This window comes from Schistosoma mansoni, chromosome W (genome assembly GCF_000237925.1).
Source record: "Schistosoma mansoni strain Puerto Rico chromosome W, complete genome".
Classification (NCBI taxonomy): Eukaryota; Metazoa; Platyhelminthes; class Trematoda; order Strigeidida; family Schistosomatidae; genus Schistosoma; species Schistosoma mansoni.
This window is the reverse complement of record NC_031502.1, coordinates 38,247,473-38,269,528: the sequence shown is the minus strand read 5'-3', so window position 1 is coordinate 38,269,528 and position 22,056 is coordinate 38,247,473. Positions and strand designations below refer to the sequence as shown.

The following is a 22,056-nucleotide window of genomic DNA, read 5'->3' as shown; positions in this document are numbered from 1 at the left end:
ATTTAATTATATCCGTCCACTACTTCCGTTCCACAATGATTATTTTTCTTCTCGATAGTATGAGAGCATTTTCATAAACGTTCTCTTTATCGTAGGCTAACAAGTGAATGATTCAAACAATTCAGAACGGTCTTGCTTTTACATACCACATTACGAGAGTATATACCCTAAAGCATGCTTTTTACATATATATAAACGTTTTATTTAGATTTTTAACCAGATAAGGTAGATTTGACCAGTTCTCGCAGTGAAAATCCTCAAATGGAAGCTTGACAGTCATGTACCTATCATCTTCCTCCTGGAACGGCCATGGAACCGACCCATGAAGCAGTGATCGCACTCTGTTCCTTGTACCTACCCTTAATAACATATTTCAGTAGTGATGCGGTTTGTGTTGTACGATCATCAAAACAGCCATAGTACTTTGATGTGATGAAAGGGTTATCCACGTCAGGTACTAAGAGTGAGGAGTGACTTCGACGTTACCTGGTTTGTCACACCATTTCCATCCAACTCAAGTAGACCCCTAACCGGTCGAAAGAGAATAACTATGATAGTGATCTACGTATGTTTCTCCGATATTTGATCTACTTTCATTTTCCAAAACCAGTGTATACATATATATATACAAAGGTTTGTAGATCAGCTTTTTAGACCTCTTATAAATTAGTTTTAGACAAAAGTGAGCGATCAATAGTCTCAGTTTCTTTACGCATCTTAAATAAACAGTACTTTTCATCTCTCAGACGGGCAGGTCAGAAGCTTCGTAACCCACAACTTCAGAACAAGATTACTTATCATATCTTTATTTTTTAATCTCGAATGACCAAACTCTTACCATTTATAAACAATATCTATTGTAAGAGTAAGAATACCTAACAAATTCCTGAAAAGTATTTTATTGGATATAATTTTCATTTCTTTGTTCTCTCACTTCATCTTTTACTTTAACTCAGGCCTTTTGTGAACACGCTCTGCAATCTCCTATGTCTGGGTTCAAATTATTTGGCTTCGATTAAGATTTACTTCTATTATTTCGTTCTGCTGTTGTATGCTTCTGGGTCATTGATAATAAGATAAAGTTTGATTAAATTTGAGGCTCGAATGATGACTGTTGATTTTCTACTGCTTGCTGCAAACGGTAACTCGAATCCTTGAAAATCGATTTCGGACACCGCGAGTCACAATAGTTCGTTCGGTAAACCTCTTCTACTCTTTTCTCTTTACCCGTTCTGCTCCCATTTCTCAGAGTAGTCGTGAGACAACACTAAAAATATGTATATGAAAGATATTATTTTAGACCTCATCTTGCATTTTATTCCTGATGTTTCAGAAAGGTTTATAGCACACAATACTGGAAAAGTAGCATAACAACTATCTGTAGACTGCTAGAAGGAAGTGTAGTGACCGTTGTTTTGGATTTCGGTATCGATTTCCTACGGCACTATAAACTGCTTGTCGATTCACCTAGGATGCAGCTAACCGATACTTCGTCGAACAGTAAATTCATGGACTTCAGAGCTCAGATAAACGCGTACCGAATCATAGGTTCATTCCATTCGTGTGACGATGTATTCTGCGCCTTACTCTAGAAATTCCTCCAATTAACTTAAACCTTCCGAGGAGGTCCCATGGGTGACTAATCGTTTAGTACACCACATAGTCACCTGCGGACCACCAGTCACGGCAAAACCTCACTCACTAGCACTGGACAAATTAGCCTTTGCTAAACGCGAGTTTTACAATTTACGGGTTGCTTGTGTTATTCGTCCTTCTCACCGTCCCTGAGCCTCACCTCTCCACATGGTACGCAAAAAGGATGGGGTTAGTCGGAGACCATGTGGCGGCCACCGGGCATTAAACGTAGCTACGCGATTTGATAGCTACCCCGTCCCCCACATACACTAAATCACGGCATCACTCAAGCACATGACTATTTTTCCTAAGATCGATCTGGTACGAGCATATCATCAGATCCCAGTCTCTCTTGAAGACATTGAAAAAACCGCTATCACGACTCCTCTGTTTGAGTTCCCACGAATTCCATTTGGGTTACGGAATGCTGCTCAAACTTTCCAAAGGTTTACCGATAGCATAGCATGAGACTTAGATTTTGTTCACGTCCATATTGGTGATCTGCTAATCGAATCATCAAACGTAGATGAACATTATCAGCACCTGACACTACTATTCCAGCGTCTTTCGAGTAACGGAATAATAGTCAACCCAGACAAGTATGAACTTGGCAAGCCAGAAATAAAATTTTTAGGTCATATTACTAAGCAACAGGTTATTATACCTTGTGAGGACAAACTACGTACAATTATGGAGTACACCGTGCCGTCCACACTCAAACAACTGAAGGCGTTTCTCGGTTCGGTTAACTTCTACCGACGTTTCATTCCACACGCGGTAGAACGGTTATGACCATTAAGTGACTTACGTCGCGGGAATCCACTCAAATTGGTTTTGAACTATGCCGCATGCACTCCATTTTCAGAGATCAAAACTACTCTAGCTCAAGCCACACTCCTCGCTCATCCTGACTCATCAGCCACGCTTAGTATGGCGGTTGATGCATCAGATTTTCCCATAGGAGCCGTCATGCAGCAGGATATCTCCGGAAGATGGCAACCTCTCGTATTTTTCGCACGACGCCTCGCTTCCACGGAGACGAGATATAGCGCTTTTGGTCGAGAACTCTTAGCAACTTAGTGTACCACCAAACATTTCATCTTATTCACCAACCATAAAGCTTCGACGTATTTTCTAACCGCTACCCACCACGAGAGTGCAGACATATGGACTATATCTCTCACTTCACGACAAACCTTCTTTACTTTAAAGGCGAGTCGAACTATGTTGCCGATGCTCTGTCACGTATCCAAGTGAATGCAGTTGCTTTACCGTTTCTTGATCTCTCTGCTATGACCACCGCCCAAGCAAGCGATCCCTCCTGTAAGGAAACACAACATTCCACATCACTTCAGCGCCGAGAAATACCCCTAGCCACTAGCTCAGATACTATCCTGTGTAATAATGCTACTGGTCTTCCCCGACCCATTGCACCCTCTGCTTATCGTCATCTCATTTTTGATTCCTTGCATAGACTGTCTCATCCAGGCATCACAGCGGCATTACGCCTCATTGCTGAACGATGCGTTTGGCCGTCAAAGATGTCCGTTTGTGGGTAAAGCAATGCTTACACTTTCACTGATCAAAAGTACATAGGCATGTAGCTGCCCCCATTGGCAGGTTCGCTATGCCCGATGCTAGCTTCGATCACATTCATATAGACATTGTGGGACCAATGCCACCATCGCACGGGTATGATCACATACCCACATCCATCCATCTTTTCACAACATGGCCCGTAGCTATTCCCGACACGTCTAATAGGATGGAGACAGTAGCTCACCGCTTCGCAGAACAATACATAGGTCTGCACTGTTGTCCCTGGACTGCCACGACTGAACGAGGACAACAATTTGAGTCCGAATTTATTCTCCTCGCTCACCAGACTGCTTGGTACAGAACGCATACGCACTACCGCCTACCACCCAGCATCAAATGGTTTAGTTGAACGGTTTCATCTCCCACCTTAAAGTGCACTTCAAGCACACTAAAACAACAATTGGTACGTAACCTTACCGCCCGTCCTCTGGGGTATCAGAACGAGCTTGAAGGCAGATATTCAGTGTTCCACCGCTGAACTTGTTGACGGCACGATATTGCGTCTGTCTGAAGAATCTTCCACACCACGGAGTGGTAATAATTTTGGTGGATCAGACTACGTCCAATTGTCTGAATATATGCGAACACTGCCCCCGGTGTCAACTCGTATGCGACTTCGACAGGTCACTCTCCCTCGAGAGTTATCTTACTGTTCACATGTTTTCATATGAGTAGATGCAGTACGCAAACCTTTACAGCAGCCTTTCGTAGGACCTTTTCATGTGGTTCCCTGTCACGAAACGACCATCAAGGTCGATCGACACAGCTGTGTCGAGACAGTCAACATTCATCGTCTCAAGCCATGAGACGTCCATGACAGTGTCTTACCTGATAAGTTGAGTCTCAATGCTATGCCCATCAAACCTTTTAGCAGGATCTCTACATCAACTCTGGATCCCACGCTAGATACATCAGAGACCTCGTTCGCATGTCAGGCAGCAGCACGTGTCATCTGCACAATCTACGGACGAGACTTCAGTCTCACGTCCAGATCAGCAGACCACGTTTTCCTTGACTTCAGATGACATTGCAGTCTCATGAGGTAAGAACGAGACTACCGTCTCACGTTCCGGTCACTGAGTACGTCTACTCGTACGCTTTCGCGATTAACCTCCCAATAAACAACGGATCTGTAATAGGACGCTATCCCTTTACTACATGCCCACTACACCATTGTCTTTTCCTTTCATTTTTTTTATCCTGAGCCCACGCCTCCTACTATTGTCCTGTTGATACCATTGACTTCAGTCAACCTTGGCGAAAGCTAGCCTGATCACCCACGCTCGTGCCAACGCACTCAGTCAATGTCTCTGGCTCCAATTATGTCCAGCATATGTATGGTCTTGAGGCTGGTTGTTATGGTCACTTCTGGTTTCTTGGCTCAATGTTGGTACATTCTAAGTCTTCAGTGTTCTCCGGTCCGGACCACTATCAACGCAATCCTCAGATTCTGGATACAAACCACCTTGGTGTGGCACGCTAACTCAAGTAGCATGTTACTCCTGGTACCGTCTTACATCAAAGACCTTCAGTGACAACCGGAGGATCAACGATCGCTTCCTATTCGTCAACCCTTTCATCCTACGATCACACGTTTGCCGATCAGCCCCACGAACGAAATCGCTACTTACCAAGAGTGTAAACTCTTTCTAGCGGGGGAATACTGTAGTGACCAACTTTTATGAAGACATCACGATAAGTATAGCGAAAACAATTATTATTATAATCAATTGTACCAGTGATCATTTTATTGTAACTGTTTGTTTAAGTGTACAAAAAATACACTTTCTTCCGTCGTCTGTGGTCCTGCACTAACTCGCATACGCTCGGTAGTTAGGCTTGTAAACTTCGGCACGACCTTGGTATTCTTACGATACCACGAGATCGCCCACAAATATATCTTATTACAACTGTCAACCGCCTCCTGGTTTTTGGCCTACAGAGAGATCCAACCTAATACCTGACATGTGATCATCCTGTAGTGATGACCATGGTCAGTCGCGACTCGACGCCTACTACAGAAGTATCAAGATATAATTAAACACAAGTTTTTTTACTGCACAACAATGCATGTCCTGGAATAATTTGCACTGTAATCTCTTTTTTAACATTATTTGTTCACCACTCGTTGTTGGTGGCAACGCAGAGCTTAGTAAACACGTCAAGGCTTATACTGAACAATAAAGTTTTATTGTCATTATTCATATTCATAGGAGCTGAGCAAGTGCCGAACGACTTGAAGTCAGAATACCTCACTGAGGTCCAGGAGAAAACAGAACAACCAAAAACATTAAGGACGTTCATGTTCCCGCAACTATCAGGATGTGTTTACCATAGTATTCTTGAACTGATTGTGGGATCGAGTAGACGTCAATCTTTTGGATGAGCAAGCTGATGGATCATGAATCGACCAAACCAGATTAAGTCTCGCAATGTGTCAGTGGCATCCACACCAATATGCCTCGACATTCACGAGGGAAAACACAAGATTTTGAACAACAAGGTGAGCACAAACCAAGTAATACCTTATGATGGAACTAAATAATGTTAATCGCTTTCACATGCCTAAAAAGCTCTATTGATAAATAAGGAAGATCTGGTAATTTGAAACTACAAACTCTCAAAGCAGAGGCAACATTACAGCTTATGAAGAATACCTAAAACAAAAGAATTGTCATCCAACACCGAAATCACGATTTTCAACGCAATAGTCAGGATAGCTCTATTGTGTATAGCTGAAATTCAGAGAATTACCACTGTTACCATCAAAATGGTAGAAGATCAAAAGTCTAACCCAAAACTACTACGATATTTGCAACCAATTGATGCTATTTGCTCTCACACCTGTAGTATGGCTTATATGTAAATGTATGGTTAGTGAGTCAATGTAAATTATTAACCACTCAATAATGAATTTATATACTACAAGTATTTATAAACAACCGTCCTCGAAGATAGCCTATGTTCACTGGCCAGAGACAAAAATCACTATACACTATAAAAGGTACACTGTCGAGAATTTGTGTCAGAGTAAATACATAAACTGAGTCGTTATGAAATCTGATTTTTAGTAATTATGGTGAAAATAAATCTGCTGGACCATGAATAGTGATCTTTTTTATCCAAATGTGCATATTTTACTGGGTAGTGGCACTCGGAGATCCGTTCACAGAACCACATCATCCGACTGTAATTTATCACATTTATCAGTCAGGCACACCGTTCAAGTAAATTTGTAGTTTTCCAACAAGTCCTGAACACTAAAAGCCACTTAAAACCAGGAAGAATTGGACTGCTCTTTCTCCTATAACACATCACAGAAATACATACTTGCGACACCACATGTGATCGAAACTAGGGCACTGAGGCCTCCAGAAGAGCACTTGACTTTCAGAAAAGTGAGTTGATATCCAATGGCTTAGATTCTTAACGTCTTCTGATTTGTAATATAGTATCACCATTATTGCTTGATATTGGTCCCACTTATCTCACAACGGATATTTTTGAAATTCATTCACCATGAATACCGGAACTGTAACTTCACTGAATAAATACCCATAACTCAACCAGATTGGAAATAGTGACAAAGTTATGTTTGGCAGTGGAAAACTAAATCTAAAGCATATATTGATAAAAGAATGAAAGATAGAAATGAATATTACAAATTAAAGATCAAGAAGACGTTGATTTATATCTGTAGATTAAATCAGCTAATACGTTCCTATCCTAAAGTAAATTGTATTTACTAACAAAACTCAGTCAAACAGTCAATTACTTCATAGATTGATTCCATGTCACAAGTTCATCGAGCTAAAATATTACGTAATATAGATATGATCAAATACCTGCATAAGTACAGAAATTAAATTTTTTAAAGAAAGGTGTGAAACATGCTACTTATAAGTAGTATAAATAAGGGATTGAAATTACTATCCCTACTGGCAGAAGAGGAAAATGAGAAGAAAAAGAAAAATAGAGAGCAGACAGAGTGAAACAGTAATGGAAGGACGGTGGAGTCTACAAGAGACAACTGAAGGAAGATGTGCAAATAGTACACATAATGTATTGTTTTCATATTTTACCAATGAACAGTGTACGTTTTACATAAACCGTTGGGTATTACCTTGCCTAAGCCATTTTACGTTACAGAAGTATAAAATTATCCTCTAGAACCATTGATCACTTGAGAGGTTATAATCAGTTCACCACTGTATAACATATATAAATGTTCACTTTTCAGATTGATTTGTTGCAATAAATAAAGTTATTCCAATAGTATTGTGTCATTTAATTCTATTGTACTTAAGAAACAATTTATTATAGCCTTCCATAAAGTGCAAAACGTTCACATGATACTGACTGATTTGTTGTGATTTTAAGAAAACTATATATATATATATATATAAATCAATAAATTTGAAGGAACTAGTAAGAGTAATTGATATAATCAAGTGCTTATAGAATGAATCTGTGAATATATATGACAATTAAAGTTATTTGAATTAATGTGCTAAGAATTTTCAAAAATATTAGTATGTAAATCAGATAGAAATAGATGAGCAGAAATGGAATTATTACACTTGAAATTTTTAGTCGGCAAGTAATCAAGTATATAAAAATCATCAGTCAATACCAGTGGAGTGCAAACCACGTCTGTTGTGAGATATCAACCCACTGAGGACAATTGGTGAACGGTTGCTCAACTTCGTGGATCAGTTGAAGTTAGACATTAACACCGTTGGATGCCGGCTCAGTGGTTTATCGGTTAAGTGCTCTGGCGCGAGACTGGTAGATCCTGTGTTCGAATCTCGCGAGCGCGGGATCGTGGATGCGCACTGCTGAGGAGTCTCATAATAGGACGAAACAGCCGTCCAGTGCCTCCATGTTTTCCATGGTGGTCTTGCTTTAATCGACTAACGTTTTCAACTATGAAAATACTAAATCTCCACAAAACCTCTTCTGATAATAACAATACAAATATCACAATATAATAGAATAATAATATATAGATGAAAATTACATGGTTAACAATATGTTGTGAAGATTGAGAAACAACAAAAGCCGATTGAAGTTTTACGTACAATAAGTAGAATACAGATAAAAGCAGTAGGATAAGAAAAAGGTTGTTCAAAAAGACCTTCAAAATGAAGTCTAGAAAAATTATAAATAGTGAAAATTGATATTATCAGAATAATTTGATATAAATGACAGTTTCCTTTTAAATGTGAAAACTTTTAAAAAATATTCAATGAAACCTTTCTATAATGATGACTTGTCTACTGTAATTATGATTTCTTTCGTGTATTGGTTGAAGTTAGAAATTAGCACCGTTGGATACGGGCTCAGTGGTCTAGAGTTTAAGAGTTCGCACACGAGACTGACAGGTCCTAGGTTCAAGTTCCGCGAACAGGATCGTGGATGTGAACTGCCGAGGAGTCCCTTATTAAGAGGAAACGGTCGTCCAATGCTTCCAGGTTCTCCATGGTTCTCTAGCTTTAATTGACTCATGAATTTAACTAAAAAATTTTAAAAATATGATTAATGATGATGTCTTAGATTATAATCAATCGAAGTGAATCTGACAGGTAAATTAATCTATAAAATTCTGTCAAAATTTTTCATGTAATTTAGATCGGAACTTATTAATTGAAAAGATCGTTTCACATATTTTTTTAAACAACATCTCTTCACATATTATAAATTCCCCATGTCATCAACTTACACTTCATGTACGGTTAACATGAAATAGACCTGGAAAAAAGGAATGGATTGATGATAGACAGGATAGTTTGTCAACCTGCCAGTTGTTTCAAAACTGTTCCCCTCACAAAAAACTACCACTTAGTAACTCAAGTAAAAACCGCTAAAACTTCCATTCGATTTTGATTACAACTTAATAATTAAAAAGACCTTTTCACATATATTTTTTTAAACAACATGTCTTCATATACAGTAAATCTCACATGTCATCAATTTACACTTTATGTGCTTCTCCTACTCAGTAAAAAGACTCAAAATTATTTCAGAAAAATAAAAAAATTATTTTATTAAGAAATCTAGAACCCATCACATATCACTAAAACAGACTCAGATACATGTAAATCAATTTAGATTTATTGATTGTTTTTAAATATTACACACTTGGTTTCTTTTTCTAATTTTGTAAATGTTTAGTGATAACAAACCTAATTTATAAACTTGTATGATTAATGATACATAGAAAATTAAACATTAAGACACAGTATGCACATATGCCAATTAGAGACTGACCAGTTGCAGTCCTAACAAATCGATGGGAAGATTCAAACAAACAATACTAAGTGAATTTAAAATTCACCCCATCGCACAAGCAAGTGGCTATCAGGACTCAGTGGCCGAGTGGATAACGCGATGGCGTTTGAAGCGAGGGTACTGGGTTCGAGTCCCAGAGTGAACATCAACTCTGAGATGCAGGTACGTCCAGCTGACGAGTCCCGAATAGGACGAAACGCGCGTCCTGTATTCCACTGCTAGCCACTATCCATCTTTGCTTATTAAGACATTTTGTCTCTAACTTTTATTAATAATTATTAATATTACTATTATTATTATTACTATAAATGTACTATTACCTAGTAAGGTAAAATTGAAATCTGAATACACAATCGTATGACTTAAATATTTGTAAACTGTTTAAATAGTTGATTGATTAGTAATGTGAAACGATTAGATTTTACTTATCTGATGATTACACTTATTTCTGATGAAATGACTCTGTAAAAGACAATTTAGTTTGAATGAGTACTACATTGACACGGTTACTTTTATTTCATCTTGCATAAAATACATAGATTCCCTATTATTAGGGGAATACAATACCAGTTAATTGTTTTGAAGTGAATTCCATAGGTTCTATTTACTATTTCTGTCTTTTACAACAGTATTCAAAGCAATATTTAGTATTATTTAATATTTGATGCACATCACTGGAATATAGGTGTCAGAGAAACTTTTTGAACAATTCTAACCTTTAATATTCAAGGCTATCCACATAGAAAGCATTCGTCCTAGAAATTCATTTTTAATTTAATTTTTAAATTCAGGCAATAACCAAACATTTCAGTTCTTACTTTGATAAACAAATTGATCAAGTCTGAATATTGACATTCCAGAGGTCAACGAAGATTAGTCTCCGAAGACTCTAAGATATAGTAAGATATTCTGGTTCTCTAACACCATTTGTGTATGCGATCCAGTAATTTTGTGAATTGTAACAATTCTAAAAAGACTGAATATTCACCGCTCTCTCTGATTTTAAATGCATATTATTTAATGAATCCTGGCCAGTAAAAGATCAGTTTACTAATGATCCAGTAGAATCTGGTGGATGTCGAAATGAAATATTCAGAATCAAGGCTGTTATGATGTTGAATACGATTATATGAGTGGAACTGACTATGAGATCATATCTGTTTATAAGGAGAATCAAACAAACTTATTCAGCTACCCCTGAATGTCATATCAAAGGAATTGCGATGTTATTCATCAGTAGGAAATATTTACTGTTGTAACCTTCCCTAAGCTAATGATAATAATCTTAACAACAATGTCACTGTGTTGATTAAAACTATGAGTATACCATGAGAATTCGTAAAACCTCGAACCCCCAAATACAGCTTTAGAAGGTCAGATGATATATTATAACTGCATTCATATACCTGGACATATTATTTGCATAGTTATACTCGCAAAATACGGGAGCAGATCTTGTCATAATCTTGAAAATTTGAGTCATTATATAACTAGTACACCATTGATTTGAAGTTAAGTAATATTTTTATGGTTGACTCACTCTAATTTATAAACATTAAATGATATAAAACAACTAATGAGTCAAAAAGGTAGCCTATATACAGAACCATATAAACATACTCCAAAACAACCATTTATTAAATATTCACAAAAATAGACCAACTATTTCAACTGTTAAAATTACTATAAATATAATTTTACATTTATTGTATCCCATGTACTTTGAATAAAATACTTCTTTTTTGAATAAATAAAAAACAATCAAACTTTGAGAGCATTTTGTTCTCTGACTTAGATGGTCTATTCTTAAAGCTTCGATTGTCTTTCTCGATATCATCAGCAAACAATTCAATAAGTAGTGAGTTAATATAATTTCTCCACGGTTGACTTGTTGCTTGTTCTCTTAACCTGAAATTTTGGTGGTTATTGTTTCCATATTTTAATAGCTGAGATCATGAGCCATTTGAAGCTAGACTACCATGGAAAACCTGGAAGCACTAAACGGTCGTTTCGTCCTAATATGGGACTCCTTAGCAGTGAGAAAATTTGTCTTGATTGCTTTCACCTCTGATCTTGGAGTTAATTATTCTTCCGTTGATTGATTGATAAATCGAATCAATTTCGATATGTCTAACGATTGATGCGTTACCAAAGTGTCACACCTCTAATAATTCCCTAGCTTTCTTTGTACATCTTCTGTCCACTATTTTAACGTTTTCTAAATCAATATCATGTCCATAGTTGTTCACATGCATTGATATGAAGGAAGCTATATCATGGCATTTAACTGCTAGTTGATATTTATGTTGATGCAGACAGAGCAGGTAGACACTTTGTCCCACATAGTGCTTCCTGGAGTTGCTGCAATGGATTTTGTAGATGATGTATATTTTGTCTCCGTTTATCGTTTTTTTCCTCTTGACTCACATAATCAAACTTCTTATCTACCTTCTCATGTCCAAAACTGTTTCATTTAGGTGAAAAGTAAATTATCACCATTATCAATATTATTATTATCATTATTACTAAGCGAGATGAAAAAGAGCATATAACAAGTATTCACTTGGTGTTGTTTGCCTGAATCGTCCCATTGTTATTTAAAACTGCCACTGATCAATCTCTTGTTGGCATATGTGCATCCTGTGCGGACTGCCTCGACATCGCTTGAAGTCACAAGCATTATAAGCAAAGATGGATAGAGGCTAACAGTAGAATGCAGGACACGCGTTTCGTCCTATTTGCAGCTAAGTGGATAACACGATGCCGTTTGAATCGAACGGTACTGCGTTTGAGTCCCAGAGAGAACATCAAATCTGAGATGCGGGTACATCCAGCTGACGAGTCCCAAACAAAACGAAACGCGCATCCTGGATTCCACTGTTAGCCGCTATTCATCTTTGCTTATAAAACATATAACAAGGTTTACAATGTCAGTCTAATCAGCCAATATAAAAATTTCAAAAGAAATATGACAGGAAGAATTTTAGTAGATAGTAGTTAGAAACATATACAAAATCGAAAAACAAGAGAATTTAATAATCAAACACTTAGAACTGATTGAGTTTTTATTTTCTGTTATCATTTGACATCATAAAATTTAATTATTTGTCTACCTTATCCGGAAGCACTATGTAACTCTTACTTATAACTTATCTCCGGTTTTTAATAAACATCACTCACTGTGATATTGAACAATATGAGTTCGAATTCGAAAATATGTCTCAATACTTATAAGATTGTAGAAATACTTTACTGATAATTGTCAATTAACATAAAATTGTAATCCACAACTTTCTACAGATTGTCTTTAATGGTAGAGAAGATTTGTAGCTCAGGTGTATGATTTTGATGGAGTTTTGTTCTTTGAGCTCAAAGAATAAAACTCCATCAAAATTGTCTTTAATCACCTAACACATATTTAAAACTCATTCAACTACTGATATTATCCAACTTTAAATACAAAATGGGATTATAATAAAATCGTATAAAACTAATCTTACATAGATGACAATCAGAATGAAATAACTACTATTAAAGTACAATTATGTTTAATGTTAAATATAAACTATTTATTAGATAAAAACGTTAATTATATTCACATGATATGAAATATCAATTTTGTTTCCAATACATTTTCTTACTAAGTTTCATGATTCAAACTTTACAAATGTATAACAGATACACTTCTTGATAAACATTTGTTTTTCAATCTACCCTCAAAATTTTAAAAGCCCCGACGTATATACAAACATACAGTTAAACAATTGATAAAACGTTTTAATTGACATTCACTTGATAATAACATTACAATGTTTTGTTAACTATAATGGAATATTATATATATATATATATAGATAGATAGATAGATAGATAGATAAGTAGTCTAATATGGGTTTAGAATAAACATTTATATAAAACTGTATAGTATCCGTATCATTTTACTTAAAAATTATTACATATAAATAATATCAATAAAGATACACTGTTCACTTGAATATTTACAAATAGAACTAGATACTGTTTTCATCTGACTTATTTTCAGTCCAATTAATTTAATTGGTTTGTAACTATAAACAGACTAAATGAAGCAATCATGACTTTTACCCTTTCTCGAATATTAATGGACGTATTAGTTTATAGGATGCAAAATAATGAAATTATTTTATGGTTGACATCAGTAGAAATCTAGCAGTTTGTGTTATTGACTTAAGTCATCTTGTAATATAGAACAATCATCATTCAATATCATTAGTGATTTGATTTTATATATCACATTTTTTGATAAGAAATTCGATAGATTTACTCTGAAGTTATTCATTAATGATACAGCGATTACTGTATACTTGGAACTTTTGTAGAGATAATTTGTATAAACTGAAGATAAATTTCATCATAAACTGATATCAACTTAAGATTTATTGACATATAATTCATATATATTATCCTGTTGTTTACTTAGTTCCAAATACATACGAAACTACTGGATGTCCAGGAAATGGATGTCTGTGAATCGGTTTTAGAAGTATCCCTATTTTAAGTGTTGGTTTAACTGAAGTAATCTTCAGTTTTGATAAAATGAATTATTGAAGAATATCCACACACTGAGGAATAGACAACGCCTGAATACTATTTTTATGGTCAAATAAAGCTGATGAGAGGAAGTAAAATAACTACGATCAATATATGTATTATTGATCAAATTAAAAGGGGTTTATATTTAATTACTATACGTAAGTCTATGATAAGATAGATGGATAGATATTGAATGATTTAGAAAGTGATAGAAAATGTTATTACATGACAGACTAAAATATAATGGGAAATAGTGAACATGATTCGGATATGTATAATTTATAAAACCAAAGTATAAACCCTGTTGTTTGAATACTCTAAATGATTTAGCAATTCATCATGCAAACAAACAGAATAATAGATTTCTCAAACATCCAAAAGCATTAAGATAATTGTATCCACAACTTGAGTTTAAAATACAATCTTATTGCATCTCAATTATTCATACAAATATGATAGTTAAGTAGAACCAATTAACTCTTTGCATTGATTTAAATAAGAAATATCAGGTTATGTATGTTTTTCTTACGGTGGAAACTCAGTTTTATACGTATCCATGCTGAAAGATACATATGGTTTAGGTGAATCTATAAATTCTATTAAAACCATTAAAATCTACAATCATATCCTGATAACTAAAAGAACAAACAACTTGAAAATTGTAGTATGATCATGTAATTAAAATCTATACTTAACCGATTAAATCATTATGAGTCCATCACATAAGTAACCTAGATTCATTTGACATGGTTAAATAGACCAATTGAGGAGCAACGTAATATGGTTAATATTATAATTGTTTGCAAAGTTACTTAATTCATACACTTCGTGTTATATATATTACTTTTTTCTGGTCAACGTTTTTTTAACCAGTTGGTTTTCTACGGGATGGGGTGGCTAACCCCATGCCCAACCCTCCTCCTTTATCCGGGCTTGAGACCGGCAGTAGCCCCCAGAGGAGCTACAGGCGGAATTGTGCTATATATATATTTCTAGATAAATAATTTAAACAATGTGTTGCATTAAATTGCTTGATACAAAGCAGTTTAACAATCGTCATTTTATTTTTATATCTTAATAGTGAAAATATGCTATAAGACAATAGATAGCAAGATATTTCAGAAAATGCCAAGTTTTTCTTGTCATTTACAAACACAAATGTATGTCTAACCAATTCGCCGATTTTGATCTTAAGTCCCATTCAACATTCAAAATTCAGATACTATTGAGAATTCAGAGTCTAATTGTTTAGAGTAATTCTGGTATATGCTACTACATGTCGAACTAGGGATTAGTGACCATAATATTTGGTTATACTTTTCGATTATAATTAGTTTTGTTTCAATACCTACAAAATGATCATCAGAATTTTTTTATGACCGTACCTAAAGTATAACATACTTAATAATCCTTACTATATCTTATGGTCAAATTAATTTCATGTGTTTTCTGTTGTCATCTGAATGACCTTATCACTCACATGTTATAAGATATATCGATTATTAAAAAAGTGACTTACAACAATAATCAGCTGCCTGGACTGATAGAATAGAATGTAAACTATTAGGATTGGGATCCGACTGTCTAAACTAATAAAACACAAAGTGTATTATTGAATTCTATAAGTGGCTCATCACAACCCATACTAGTAACGAGTATAAATTCAGATTTAAGAATGAGCTAACTACTTTTTATGGTTACATAAGAGTTAAGATAGAGAAAATGTAAAACTAGGTTTGCATATTGGCTCGTTACTCCGAGTTAACCACACAAGAATAACGAAGAAAAAAGTGTTAGTCTAATTTTGAAATTACTAATATGTTAATTATTAAAGATAATTGTATATCAGTAAAGATAAAAAAGGCGATGCTTGGAATTAGTGTAATAGCCATGACTCAGAAAGGGATCGTACAAATATTTTATGGGTGAACTGTTTAGACTTAGGTTTCTATGACTTCAGATGCGTGTAGTAGACAAAATATGTAAGCATAGGATAGATTGGATAGGATTCGATACACTACTTTGAATGCTAAAACCTCATTAAATTGATGTCCTGTATCTTTCAATTTGATCTAAGCTGGTTACTATTTTCAAGGGATGTGTATGTGATATTCAGAAGTATTCGAATAAAAGCATGAATTAGTAATTCCAGGAATAACGCAATTTAATCAAGAAGTATTAGATGAGCACAAACGAATGTACTGTATTTGGAATTCGAAATCAAAACAGTCATCAATACAAAGAAATCATTGGTTCATATAAACACCGCATCCTCCACAGTTCAAATTGGAGTGTAAGTGTCTTTAATCGATTGTACGTCTTCTTCTTAAGTTCATCTTACGTCCGTTCGAAAGTGTATTGAATATAGACTCTGTAGTACCTAGAATGCACTCGTTAGTATTAGAATTAACAACTGAAATTGGAACAGACCCATCTGATTCCTGGAATTGTATACAATCATCATGTCGGTTGTGTAGTGAAACCACAGACATCTAGAATTTGCATCATAGACGTTCCAACACTATCTTCCCCCACGAAATAATGTTGGATCCTTACGTCGCAATGTTACAACCAATTTGACGTTCTCAATTCGCATTATCTTCTCAAATCTCACGCTTCGATTACTGTATGTGAGTATTTGAGGATACACACTGATATATAATTTGAGGTATTGCATCATGTGGGACTTCGATTTGCATAAAAATTATGATACATTTTTTTTTTGTTATTCATATTAGAATACACAGATAGATATGCATTAATATGTGTAATTAACACATGTGATGCATCTAGGCTTGATTCATCTGCGAAACAATCGAATGGAAAACATGCATCTGCCTCATATTCATTAGGATAATCTTGGACTTGATTTGGATTCTCTGCCTGTGCAAATTCCATGTCTGGGCAAACTGGTTCTCTGATTGCTTCAGGAAAACTTGCTATTCCCTCGAATTTATTAAGAGTCTCATTAAAGAATAATGGATCATTAGAAAAATCAGCATCTACCAAAACTGAATCTGGTTCTTGATCATAATTTGACTAATTCAATATATTATTCTCAGATATATAAGAACTCTCGTCTAAATTAGAACGAATAGTTTCACAGTATTTGAGCGCCGAGTTGATGTAAGACATTAAATAGGAATAATATATTTGTAAAATCTCAGCGAATGAATTTGTAGTAAATCCAACGTTTCGCCTGGCAATCTGGTCCAAGCTTTTTCAAGGAATTATAATCAAACATTAAAATTATCGAATATAAATAGGTACATGGTTCTCCGAGTTCATTATACACTGAATAGGTCATCCAATCAATGTTAACAAAAAGTCTAAACTAGGTATGTTTAAGAGATATGCGATGTGAAGTGATGAGTGTTCATATAATATATTGTATAGAAAAACGTAAGAGGTGAGAGGAGAAAATTACATTCACATTATATATTGTCTCTTATCGGTGAATTTATAAGGAAACATACAATTTGTAATATATGTGATATGAATCATATCTGTCACAGTATGTATAACATGAAGATAATTAAACAAAATAAAAATTAAATATAAAGGTGAAATTTGAAGATCGTAATTTTTGACTGTATGTATGTGTCATTTTTAATGTTCCAATGAATTCTTTAACAAATTCCTTTTCTAGATATACTGATCAGTAGAAGAGAAGATGGTTCCATCCAACGTTCTATTTATAGAAAGCCGACATGGACGGGGCAATACCTTAATTTCCATAGTCACTGCCCAATTCATTACAAACGTGGGTTAATTAAGGGCTTATTCAATAGAATCAATCGTATTTGTACTAGTGATACTATTGAAATAGAAACGAAGCGTCTAACTAATACGTTAATGAATAACGGTTATTCATTTAAGTTCATAAACCGCTGGAAGGGTTGCAATACGATTAGACCTATTACGCTTCTGGCACCCAAAAAGCGAGTTTATATTACATTACCATTTAGAAGTGACTCTAATAGTCTCATGTTAAGACGGAGACTAAAATTAGCCATAAATAGGACATTCTATGCAGCTCAACTTGTCATCATTGAAAAGACAAGGTCGATGTTTCACCAAAAACCTAAACAGCATATAAGCGATTGTGTCACATCCCATTGTGTATACCAATTTACATGTATGTGCGGAAACACGTACATAGGGAGGAGCAATCGTGATTTGCAAATAAGGGTGGTGGAACACATACCTAAATGGCTACAGAACCAAATGAATTCGAATAGTCAAATAAGATCACAGGACAGACAAACATCTTCCTCTATTGCGAAACATTTAGTTGAAACTGGTCATAAGGTTGACATCAAATCAGCATTTGTAGTGTTGTACAAAAGCCTTCAAGGACGTATACTAAGGTTTATTGAAGCCTTAGCTATACGGAAATTGAAACCCCCTTTATGTGTTCAAAAACAATTTGTTCTTACCCTTAACCTACCCTGGTAATGCTTATTTATTATCCAGAGTAGTCATCACATTGTTTTTGTGTACTTTATTTATTTTCTTACCTTAACCTGTCTAGTTGACCTTTTAATTTTCATATAAAAAATGTCTTAACAAGTATATGTGTGATCAGATTGTTCGAAATGTATTGCGCTAATATATCACATAATTCTGATAAACTTCGTCTTCTCATTGCATTATCGAAATTTATCAAAGGGACTAATTGTTTTAAATTCTTGAAAAGAAGACTCCCTACACAAATTATAAAAAGGTTAGATGAACTTGTTAACCTTAAGTGCAAAATTATATCGGAACGAGTGAAACTGGAATTTTATAAATCTTGTTTGTCAAATCACATTTTCCCGAATCATTTATGTAAGAATCTTCGTTCAAGTAAATTACAACCAAATATTCCAAATCTTATTCGACTGACAAAATCCTTCATAGACAAATGCCATGATAAGTTGATTAATTTAATTGAACTGCATACTCAAGCATTACCTGTGTTAGCAGAATTGTCTATAGTTTGCCATATCAAATTCATCAATTTTTGTAGTACTGTCACTTTGAAAACGAAAGAAGGGATCAGGAAAAAGCTGGAAAAATCTTTCTGTAACAATAATAATAATCTCACTTCCTTCCCAAATAATCCTGATAAATATGTCACAAATTTATCCTCTATTGTATTGTCCGTTCATGAAAAGGAGGCACTTTCTCTGGGTTTAAACTTTTCTGTCCCTATTACACAAATTTCTGAATTGACAATCAACGCCCAATTTGAAAACCTTTATGATCAATTGAGTACTTTAACCCCCTCATCCTCAGAGAATCAAAGTTGGTTTAAAGCTAAATTAGTGGACATAGCTCATCAATTTCACTCCTCTGGACCGAAGCAGAGAAGCATACTAACTTCTCAGCACTTCAAATCCTTAAAAGAATTGCGAAACAATGCCGATATTATTATACTTAAACCCGATAAAGGATCTGGTGTGGTAATTATGAATAAGTCCGATTACATAGATAAAATGGAATTGATTCTCAGTGATAAGAGCAAATTCATGGCTGATGTTGACTCTGATGGACTACATAAATTAGAAAAGAAAGTAAACTCGAATCTAACAAAATTGTTAAACATGAACGCTATTGACAAAGATGAGTTTCATTTATTAAAACCTATGGGTTCGGTGTATCCTCATTTATATGGATTGCCAAAAATACATAAGCCTAATATCCCTTTACGTCCAATTCTATCAATGTGTCGGTCACCTACACACAAACTAGCGAAATGGCTTACAAAAATATTAAATCCTATCCGACATCAATTTTGTAAGTATTCCTTGATTGACTCATTTGATTTAATTAAATACTTAAAGGATATGAATATAAAAACAAAGACAATGTGTTCTTTTGATGTGAATACTTTATTTACAAATGTACCCCTGAGAAAAACTATTGATATTTTATGTGACTATATTTCACTTAATAATCTTCCATTGCCATTTCCCGTTGAAACTCTTAAAGATTTATTATTATTGTGCACTGACAATGTAAAATTCACATTTCAAGGTGAGCACTTTCGACAAATTGATGGCGTAGCTATGGGTAGTCCTTTAGGACCGTTGCTGGCGGATGTGTTCATGGGGTATGTTGAAAATTTAGCTGAAAACTCAATCCAAAAGATGTGTCTGTATAGACGATACGTTGATGATATCATAATCATAGGGGATAAATGTGAAGACGTGAACCACTTGTTAAAAGAACTCAATACAAGTCAGAAGCATATTTCTCTTACGTGCGAAGAAGAGAAGAACAACCAACTTCCTTTTCTAGATATACTGATCAGTAGAAGAGGAGATGGTTCCATCCAACGTTCTATATATAGAAAGCCGACATGGACGGGGCAATACCTTAATTTCCATAGTCACTGCCCAATTCATTACAAACGTGGTTTAATTAAGGGCTTATTCAATAGAATCAATCGTATTTGTACTAGTGATACTATTGAAGTAGAAACGAAGCATTTAAGTGATACGTTAATGAATAATGGTTATTCATTTAAGTTCATAAACCGCTGGAAGGGTTGCAATACGATTAGACCTATGACGCTTCTGGCACCCAAAAAGCGAGTTTATATTACATTACCATTTAGGAGTGACTCTAATAGTCTCATGTTGAGACGGAGACTAAAATTAGCCATAAACAGGACATTCTATGCAGCTCAACTTGTCATCATTGAAAAGACAAGGTCGATGTTTCACCAAAAACCTAGACAGCACATAAGCCATTGTGTCACATCCCATTGTGTATACCAATTTACATGTATGTGCGGAAACACGTACATAGGGAGGAGCAATCGTGATTTGCAAATAAGGGTGGCGGAACACATACCTAAATGGCTACAGAACCAAATGAATTCGAATGGTCAAATAAGATCACAGGATAGACAAACATCTTCCTCTATTGCGAAACATTTAGTTGAAACTGGTCATAAGGTTGACATCAAATCAGCATTTGTAGTGTTGTACAAAAGCCTTCAAGGACGTATACTAAGGTTTATTGAAGCCTTAGCTATACGGAAATTGAAACCCCCTTTATGTGTTCAAAAACAATTTGTTCTTACCCTTAACCTACCCCTGGTAATGCTTATTTATTATCCAGAGTAGTCATCACATTGTTTTTGTGTACTTTATTTATTTTATTACCTTAACCTGTCTAGTTGACCTTTTAATTTTCATATAAAAAATGTCTTAACAAGTATATGTGTGATCAGATTGTTCGAAATGTATTGCGCTAATATATCACATAATTCTGATAAACTTCGTCTTCTCATTGCATTATCGAAATTCCGATAAGACAACAGATTAGAATCATTGAGTGTAAATTGTTGTCATTTTAGATAATACGAATTAGATAAAAACATTAAGGAGTTCAGGTTGTTACTTATTAATGATTAGCTGCCATGGCACTGCTAATTGTATTCCATCCCTCCTATTAATATTGTTTGGATTAGCCCATATGTATAAGGCTTCAGCTGTTTGTCTCTCCTTGTAAGAATTAAAAGCTTTTTGAAGGATTCTTGTGCCATCGAAATCAATTGTACGACCTGATTCTATCGAATGTAATGCTATCGCTGATTTGTTCTCCAATTTTCTTACATCATCTGAGGATTTAGGGATATGTTTCAAACATTGTTTGTGTTCCTTCACCCTCACATTCAGTTGTCTTGATGTTTCACCTACATACGTTGCATTACAGTCACTACATTTGATTTCATAGACACAATCTTGTTGTTCTTCTTTATGTATTGGATCTTTAGTTCTTACTAATTTTGATCTTAGAGTATTGTTTGTTCGAAAAAATACTCTTATATTTTGATTATTTAAGATTCTTCGAATATCTTCCGAAATTCCTTTCCGATATGGGATCACCACTGTGTTAACCCATTCCTTTTTCTGTAATCTTTTTGTATTAACAATGTCGTCTTTTCTTTCATTCTTAATTATT

At 34.9% G+C, this 22,056-nt stretch overlaps 1 non-coding gene across 1 annotated transcript; it reads left to right on the top strand.

Annotated features, from left to right (window-relative positions):
* Positions 1 to 9,602: 9,602 nt before the first annotated feature.
* Smp_tRNA_01870_Gln_TTG.1.1 lies at positions 9,603 to 9,668 on the top strand. The gene has a single exon. It is a non-coding gene (tRNA).
* Positions 9,669 to 22,056: the final 12,388 nt, after the last annotated feature.